This window comes from Sardina pilchardus, chromosome 15 (assembly GCF_963854185.1).
Source record: "Sardina pilchardus chromosome 15, fSarPil1.1, whole genome shotgun sequence".
In the NCBI taxonomy this organism is placed as follows: Eukaryota; Metazoa; Chordata; class Actinopteri; order Clupeiformes; family Clupeidae; genus Sardina; species Sardina pilchardus.
The window spans coordinates 12,953,322-12,963,710 of NC_085008.1; positions in this window are offsets into that span (position 1 = coordinate 12,953,322).

Genomic DNA, 10,389 nt, shown 5'->3' on the forward strand with positions numbered 1-10,389 from the left:
CTGCCTCTGCCGCCTGAAGTAGGCCTACAGTAGCTGCCAAGGCAGACATGCTAGATAGGCTATCCACGTCCCTACAGAGACAATAATAGTGCATTCTACACATAAGAGACACCGACCGCTGTGAGCACAACGCATTAGGCTAATTCAAGTAGAGAGAAAACACTGCTAGTAAATTGAACATACGTTTTCACATAGCCTTTCGAAAAGAGTGGATACATTTCCTGGGACAGGCTATTACTCTAAAAAGGACAATCAAACCGGAACGAGTGGCAACCCTACACTTAATTTTATTTTAGAACGTATGGTAGCCTATGCGGCCAGCAATCAACATAGCAACCAACATCATTATCCTAGCAACCAGCATAGTAACTGCTTTAGAGTGCATACTGTAGCAACTACCATATGTGCCCTAGCAACCATCTTAATTACGTTAGCAAACAATCAGCAACCTCCACTCTGTCAACCAGTAACCACCATAGCAACCAGCATGATTACCCAACAGATCATAGCAACAGATTTATTTAGAATAGCAACCACTATCTCTACCTTAGTAACACCATAGTAACTATCTCTGCATTATCTGTTTTAGCTCTGATATTTCACATCACCTTTTTGCATTTTCATGCACTGGTAATTCCTTGGAATTGCATGGCTAGTTATTATTATAACAGCTATAATTGAACTTTAACCACTTATTGTAACTTGCTTCAAACTGAAATATTTGTGTTATTTATACTTTTTGAGATACTAAATAAAAAACGAATACAGTGCCTATAGAAAATCATCATACAATGATGAATTGAAAAAGTTACTTTATTTGTCTTACAGCCTGAAATCAAAACCCATTTTAGAAAAATCTTTTTCCAGTTTTATTTACAATTTTAGCTGTACAACATCAAAATATTGGGGGGGGGGGGGGGGAATTATGGAAAAAATGAAAAACTAGAATTACAGGGTTGGAAAAGTCATCATACCCCTGGTATTTATTACTTTGTAGATCTTCCTTTTGCTTTAATTAGTCAATTAGTTAATTGATTACACCATTCAGCATCCAGAAGTACATCCCACCCTCCTGCGATTCAGCCATTCAGCACAGGTTTTTTGGAACTTTTGATCGTGTGGCGGCAACATCAAAGAGTGTCGCAACTCTCTCTTTCTATGGCTCTCTCTCTCTCTCTCTCTTCCCCATTTCAATTACTTAAAAAAAAAAAAAAGTCCTTGCATATTTAACCGCTCAACTTGTAAAGCTGTCTTTCTTGATGTGTCTCGTCATTGAACAAGGAATATTGATCCCAAGCATCCTAGCAACCACTGCAATTACCCTTGTGTAACATGTTATTCACTGGTTACTTTCGTTTGGGCCAATATATTTTTGTCATTACTCAGTACTCATTTCTTTTTCATTTCTAATATGTGTACAGGCTTTCTTCCATCTGGTTTCTTTATCTCATGGCCATTCATTTCAATCCACAGCATTGCATTTCCATAGAGTAGTTTAATTCCTTGCTCCCTTGACAAGGAAAAATACACGATCATGATGTGAAAGAACATATGAAAGAAATGCTTGTCTTTTATAGTTTCTTGTGCTAAGAAAATCTAGTTCCGAAAGAATGTAAGTTTTCAAGAGGGTCTTCCTAAAAAAGAGCAAGGGTGAGTTAACTTCAAGCTCTTTCCATTATCAAACAGTTTACAGTTTAATGCAATGTCCATTCTTCTCATGTTTAAAAGTTACATGATCTTAATTTCTTAAAGCTGCAATAACCATTTTCTGACCACTAGAGTGCAGCAAATCACACGGATTACAAGATTTCAGATGCAGATTACATGTGATCTAGCCTCAACTATAAATAGGTTACTGTGGGTTGTGAAATATAAAACTGGAACTAGATAGACTGATTGTTCTCCTTTACTGCTGGTATGGGTAGTTTCACAATCTAGGTAAGCAGGCCTAAAAAATAACCTCCATGAAATATAAATATTTTTGTTTTGGTTTTTTGTTGATAAATGAATCATTTGTATAATAAATGTGTAATTTAATGGATAAAAGTAAATTGGCGTTCATATCTGAAAGATTAAATATTTGCAAGGAATATTTTTGTTTAATACTATTCTGGGTTAACCTAATTTAAGTTTACGTAAATTTCATTATCAATGTACTCTCTATAGCATATTTATGGAAAATGTGTTGGTGTGAGCAAAAACTGTTTGATGGGAAACTAATTTATTAATTCTTAGAGTTGTGGTTATATGCACTTATGGTTATTGTGTTTATTCTGTTTAGTCTGCCACCCGTCATCTGTAGAATGTCCACCCTAACAGTCCGAGGTCTCCACAGGACGGTTTTAAACAAGAACATTTCTTTTTAGCAGAATATATGATTTCAATGAACCTGGCTGTTTCTGCTTCATGATTGCTGCCTTTTATGATATAATGATAAGTGTTAAACTTTTGAGATTTGTTGAAAGTGTAGAGTGTGTTCTAAATAAAATATATTATTAGGGGTCCAAGCAGAGAAGCTGCAGGAACACTTGTGTTTGTTATTTTTCTGCAGTGAAACTGAATCTGCAGCCAAAACCGTATGGCCTGGACACAGATTGGCCTTTTCTGATTTTTGACCTGTTGCCCAATTTCAAAGTTACATGTCAATCAAATTTCAGACTATATCTTCTCTTGTAAATGTCCAATCCAATTTAAACTTAGTACACTTCATCATAGCAACAGTCTAGGGACATAACCAAATGTTGTGAAATGCCATCCATATGGGGCACTACAGCTGTCACGTGTCAACATTTCATTATGGTTCTATTGCCAATATCTTCTTTTGTAAAGTCCAATTGTATCCACATTTTGAACTCACAATCAACCCAACATTCCTTGGACGCACAACAAATTTCATGACATTGCGTCCGTATGACAGCCACATGTCAATATCTCAAGAAACATGAAGTTTGGCACACTCATACCTAGCCTCATTACCTCATCTGCCAATAAACTCAATCAAAAATGTCTAGCCCCCCTTTGATAATCCTGTTTCACGTCACAACATTATTAATTGTTGGAAAAGTCTGCATAAATATCTTATATATAAACTTCTGTATCTGTAACATTTTAAAAACCAGCAATTTGCTGCTACACTGGATCTAAAAAACTCTGAATTCACAACAGTGCAACTCGCAACAGCACTGATATTCCATAACAACACCTTTGTTACACCACTTCTTGTAGGCAGATATGAAGTTAGCTGTCTACTTAGCCAGCAAAGTGAATTAACTAGCTGATAAACCAGCAGTCCGTAAATTTGCGGTTCTTTTCTGTAATTTTATTAGCATACTCATTTTCACTGGTTATTCAAGACACCAGTCTAATTGGATGTGATGCAACACAGTGCTGTGGTGTTTGCCATAACTTATAGCCTACAAGTAGGTAGGCTACACAATAAGGTCTGTATTAAGCATCACTGCACAGTTATTAGGTCTTTCTTTAATCTCAGGCCTAATCAAAATCCTGAATAAAACTATCTTGGTCTATAGTTATTAATACATAGTATGGATCAAAATAGGAAATCTATAGCCTATAATCTATAGCCTCTAATATCTTGTTATTCTGTTGTTATTCTGTCACTGTAAGTCACATATTAAGAGAGTGGGTTTTAGCCTAGAAGATGAAACTGCCTACCTGCAGTATATTCTCGTTTACATTCAAACACACACACACACACACACACACACACACACACACACACACACACAAACGTTGCCATGTATGTTCGTGTGTGAAAGATCTAAAGTTTTTTTTGTAAGTAGGCCTAGCTTAGCCTAACTCTGAAGTTCAAGTGGCAGCTGTGACGCGGCGTCTCTTGGGGATATTTCAGCACTGTCAACTTGAACAGCTCCCAACGACTGTTCAGAGACTGTGCGTTTCTACAAATGTTAGCTTCGTTGTAGCTAAACCACCAGGGTAAGAGGCAACTTTCGCTCAAACAATGACCTTGTAACATGTTTAGACAGTGTTGTTGTTTGATCGCGTTATTGTGTGTGTGTGTTATTGACATCAGGCTATAGTTGATTGTCAAGAAAAGTCATTTTTAGGCTAGGCCTACTACACAGCATTTAGCCTAGCCTTTAGGGCGACATCATAACCTACATATAAATAGGCTAGGCCTAATTAACTTTAGAATGCACTACCAACTTCCAGTGAATGGAAGAAAATGTTCCTGCCGTCTCCCAAAAGCCTATTTTCTTTATCAGCATCATATAGCCTAGGCCTACGCCTCTGCTCACGGAGGGCGTGAATGAGTAGGCTAGGCTATGAGTGGTGGATGTCGCCGATGCAATCTCTGGACAATGGACATCATTAGGTACAATCAGTCCCACCCACGCACTCCAGACCACTGAACACAAATTTAAAACGTTATGTCAAGTGAAATAGCAGGCCTACTCGATTTTAAGTCCAGCCACATCGTATAAGATTGCGGTCTGCTTCCCCCCCACGACGTAAGCTACTATGGTGTCGAGAAGCAGCAGCCCGCAAATCTGAGACGTTCGTCAGAGGGACTTTATGACCTACTGACGCCACTGATGTATAACGAAGGCTTCTACGATGCTTCCGGGGAACCGGGCCCATGGCTGCATTGTTAGACTATGCAATCAGTACTCCTGGCTCTAATTCCAACATAAAGACAAAAGAACACTCCAAACAACTCACAGAAAAGATTATTGGCAAGCATAAGTGAGGGGATGAATTTTAAAAAAAAAATCAAGTCACTGAACATCTCCTGGAGTTCAGAGAAATCCATCATTAAGGAATATAAGAAATATGGCAAAATTGCTAATCTGCCTAGCGCAGGTCACCACCGTTCAAGAATAATGGAGGCCACCAAGGCACGGTCTGCGACAACTCTAAAGAGGTTAAAAGCTTCAGCTGGTGAGGTGGGGGAAACTATACATACAGCAACTTTTACCCGTTCTTCACCAGTCAAAGCTGTAAGGGTGAGTGGCAAAGCTCCAAAGACGTGAGAAATTCCAATGTCAATGGAAGAAAGTTTGTGGGTCTGATGAGACCAAAATTGAGCTTTTTGGCCATCAGCCTAGATGCTATTTTTGGTGAACACCGAACACTGCACATCACCAAAAGCGCACCATCCCTGGTGGTAGCATCATGCGGTGGGGATACTTCTCAAATGGCTTGCCCTGGAGGGCTTGTAACGGTAAAATGAATTCAGCAACATATGGAAATCATGGATGACAATAATCTGATTCAGTCTACAAAAGAACTACAATTTGGAAGAAGTTTTACTCCAGCAAGACAACAAGCCAAAGCCTGCAGCGAAAACTACACAGAAATGGTGTACAGACAACAAGGTGAATGTTATTGGAGTGACTGAGCCAAAGCCCTGATGGCTGGACTTGAAAAGGGCTGTTCACTCCCGATCCCTTTCCAACCTGGCAGAGCTTGAGCAGCAAAGAACAATTGAGCAAAAAAAGGCAGTATCCAGATGTGCAAGCCTAACTGAGACCTACTGTATCTACGCAGACTCCTTGCTTTAATTGTTGCCAAAGGTGCTGACTTGAAGGCTGAAGGGGGTGAATATTTATGCAAGCACTTTTTTTGCACTGGCCCAATTTTTAAGTAGTTGACATTACTTTGTAGAAATATGCTTTTCAGGTGGGAATATCCAAGGGGTGTGAATACTTTGCATAGGCAATATATGTGTGTGTGTGTGTGTGTGTGTGTGTGTGTGTGTGTGTGTGTGTGTGTGTGTGTGTGTGTGTGTGTGTGTGTGTGTGTGTGTGTGTGTGTGTGTAGGCTATATGTATAGGTATATAGGCTATATAATATAACATTACAATAATAACATTTTGTTGCATGAAATGTGCGTCAGCACTCCCGGACGCCAGAAGTCCAACAGCCTGCTCATTTGCACGAAGTGGTCGAAAAAGGTACTGAAGAAATAATAGGCTTAGATATAAGCGGCTGAATCTATCTTGAATCATCACATGTTGTGTAGACTATAGGCTGTATCTTTGCAATAACTATCGCCATTGTTATTAGCCTACATGTTAACTCAGCTCAGTCATTAAGCCATTCTGTTTATTTATCTCAGAAGGAACTTCTCACTTTCTGGACCAATTTGTGAGCTGCATAGTAGAATATGCCATCCTTTCAAAATAGAAGGGGGAAAATAGGCTTAGGCAAGTAGCCTACTGCCGATCTCATTTCATAACTTTGTCAAATACCGTCGATAGTGTCCATAGTTTTATCATATTTTGGTGAGCCTAAAATATAACGATTAAGTGTCAAAAAATGCATGATAAGGATATTGGTTAAAGGGATACGAATTAGTTTACAACATAGTCGTAGGCATACAATCCATTTGGTAGGCTAATTATGCCCTAGTCTCTATTCAATAAACAGTATGCAAGCCATATGAACACGCGCAATATCTGTTGTGTGTTTATTGAGATCTAAGGTTATAGGTGGTTTTCTAGGCTATGTTTTAGCCTATCCATTGGGTTCTTTAGGCCTACATTTATAGAGTTTGTCTTTGAATGTGTACTGTTCAAATTAAATAGGCTAGCTTTCATTAATATGACCAACTAGGCCTGCAGCTTTATTATAGCTTAGCCTATGGAAGAGTTAAAAAATAAAATGCCGTAACCACTGTAAGGAGTCATATCCAAATTATTCACCTCTTGATATAGGTCTATAGCCTATGTTTGTGCCAAGCGACCGATAATTTAATTTAGGCTATGTGGTCTAAGATGACGGACCTTCTGAGCACATCCCTTGGGATGCCAGTGTTTCAAATCCTATGGCCAGCCCATTGTTCATAACGACTGGACATTTTCCCCACTGCAATTCAACCACCTGCTCTTACAATGATTCAAGTGCTTTGTCAAACGCAGCGTAAATTCACTCCGACGTAGGCTATCAATGTCAAATTCTTTTAAAAGACTAATTGAATATAAAAATCTTCATAGCACCAAAGCCTGGGTATTGTACATTTGACTCAGGTCTGTGGTGTGTTTTTACGGACAAATTGCACTGACTTGATAAAATGATGACCTGATTTTTAGCAGAGATAATAGACTAATAATAATAGCCTAATAATAATAATAACAGTCTACTATTAATCGTCGCTAAATGTTGCTAATATGATCCTATTATTGGGACAGTTTTTTTGTAGATTAAGCTATTTCACTTAATACCTTATCCTATTTTTTATTTTTTATTTTTTTTTTTTTTGCCTGTGCGTGCTTTTATACCCATACACCATGCCTCGGATAAAGAGGCGTTTTATCTGTTTATTTCAACAATAGCTGACAGAATATTGTGCCCCTTCCCTCCCCCCTTCTCGTAGCTTAATTACGTAAATGGACAGGATCTGTCAGGAGACTATAACTATTCCCTAATAGAATTTGCCCCAAGTGCAATTTAATTTTCTTCTTGCTTTCTCTGTAGGTCCCCATCCCCGTCCCAGGCACCATCTAAAGAAATGGTGCAAGTCGTCTGACACGGACAGAGCAGCTGGTGGCCGTTCTCTATTAGTTTGCTCAGCTATAAAGAAAATATTCCTAGCGTGGGCCTAACCAAATGTAGACCTAGGTTATTAATAGGACCTGACAATGACGGCGTTAAAATGGCTGCAACCGCCTTCTGTGAGAGACGCAAGGTAGCTTTCTGTCGTTGATGCTGAAACGTATAATCTTTTAACTCGTGTTGTGCGGGATATTGTATAGGCCTACACGTGAAATATTTACATATGTTGGCTATTATTAACAGCAATGACAACCTATTTAGGCTATAGCATAATCTATTCAGGCTATGGCATTAGGCTATTTGTGTGTTGTAGGCCTGGCTCAAACTCAGGAGAAGCTTGCATGTATGGGCCATTGCAGTCAGGTAGGCAATCCGGCAAAAATAATAAGAATCGCACGCCCTTAACATTAGACCTGGCGTTGAATTTGATTCTTCTGCCCTGACCCGCCAGACGTTGATCTAGGAAATTGTGCAGGCCTACCGTCCAATCATGGCACTGAAATGCGTTTTTGGTTGTCTATTCTGCAAATATAGCCTAGACGCTCAGTTTTGCAGTAGCCTGTTCGAAGTGGATCGGACTGGGTGAATTTAAAGAATAGTCTTAGGTCCTACTTAGGCTACTATCATGATTAATGTGACAGTGAATCTCATGTTCCAGGGAACGAAGCTCATCTGGGACTTGGCTACTAGGCTAAACTACTCTATGCAAAATCAAAAAAAAAGAAGAACTGAAGAAGTGACTGAATTGCGATGTCTTGGCCCTTGAGTGATCTGAAAAAGGCCTACTTCAATTATTTGTTTTTATTTATAGGCTACATATTTGGTTGGGTTGCGTTGCAGGAACCGATATTTGAGTGTGTGACTGAATAGGCCTATGTTTGTTTTCACGTTTGTTATGAATTGTTTTTAGTGGTAGGTATTCATATGATGCCAGATCCACAAAAGTGCATGGATAATGGACCGATAGATTATATCGATTTATTACTTAAGCTGATAAGATTGATTTTTGAAATGCTAGAGTCATTGAACTGTTACTTTGAAATACTACATCTTATTAGAGATGACAAGGTCAACGTCAGGGGCAGAGGAGTAACCCTCCAGCTGAGTTATTGCTTGTAGGTTGTTCATGTCTTCCTGAATGATCATAGGCCTGCAACCTGTCCCCATGAACCTTTGCTCAAGGTGTAAGCTATGTCCAGTAGTAGAAAATAATAATTTTATTAAGGCTACATAATAATGCAGTTTATGCACACTATCACAGGCTACCCCACAGACTTTTCTTAATTTTGCTGGCTACCCAAAATTATCATTTGAAGAAGACAGATTTTTATGTAGCCATAATGTCATAATCATGCAGTTCATGGAATCACATGCCCGATGAACCAGTCATGTCATCGCTTGCATGTTACTGTAGGTAGTGTGTGGGAGGGGGAAGAGAGAGTTCCAATTTAGTCCAATGGCCTGCGCGAATGATTACTTGCAATCTGTAATGTTCTTGTTTTAATTAAAAATGCTCTTAAACGCAAATCGTTACATGAATTTAGTTCACTGACTCAGTTATTTGTCATTTGGTTTACCACCACAAAATCCCTCCTCTTTTCAGTGTGATCCTCAATGCAATCAACATAATTTTGTAATCTTTGTGAATGGGAATAAAAATGAGATTGTCGTGTGGGATCATTCGTGACCTGGGGCTTGTGGCATGAACAGCTTTACTGATGTATGTTGATCGCTGAAAACAACGCCTCCATGCTTTGTCCATTTAATCTAGGCTACTTTTACTTTGGTTTTATGAAATCTCTCATTAAATATTATTCAGGAAGGGCTATTGTTCGGTTATTTAAGCTATTTCGTCATGGGAAGGGGGGTCTCTTCTCGGTACACCTTTAACCTAATTAATCTAAAATGTTTAAATAAACCTAGGCTAAATAGTTTAATCAACAATTCTATAAGCTCGAGGCCTAGGCCTAATGGGGATACAGTGGGATTTTATCGCTTGACAAAATAGATCTAAATAAAGATATCTTGTCCTGTTGACATCAGCTTGGAGTAGGGCCGACGGATTTCTTTATCGCTGTATAGCCGGCTATGCCTACAGCCTAGTTGGCGAGGCTTCAGGATGTGGACTGTGTGAATTGTAAAACTAAGCACAACATAGGCTAGGCTTACTGTAAATTGAAGGTAACACCCACTGTAAGTTATTGTTTGAGAGCAGCACTGATCAGAAATGTTTTAGCGTAGACTCGACGAAGTTCATTTTCATTTTCGTTATTACAAAAGGCCAATTTTCCATGGAGTGATGATAAAGGGTTTAAGTGGCGTTAATGCCTATTAATTTGAGTTTTGGGTTGCATTGGTCTTTATCAGCATAATCATTTAACAAAAACACCAAGCTCGTCATGATCCTGCTTGACATGAACACAAGCAAATTACTATTGTCATTCTTCATGTCAATGGATTTTATTCCTCGTGTCCACGCCGTTACCTATTCAATGACCTATTTAATGAAAAATTCAGAAAAAGGCCGACCAAACAGGCCGAATTTTCAGTCTGCTATCTGTTAGTAATAAGTCTACTTTAAGGAATAGGCCTCTCAGAGCCTGGGTTCTTCATTCTAACAACAGCGTGAAAATGAGTAATTTCGTGAACCAAATGAGTTAGTGAAATGAAAATATATTTAATTATTGAAAACATTATTTATCGCGTAGGCTAATTGGTACGTAGCCTGAAAAACATCAACACAACTGCTTCAGTTTTGGTGTCTGTTTAGCCTGATGAATAGCCTCCTAGTTAGAAATGTCGCTGACAGTTGATAGGCTACTGTCATTATGTCCATCTGACCTTGACATT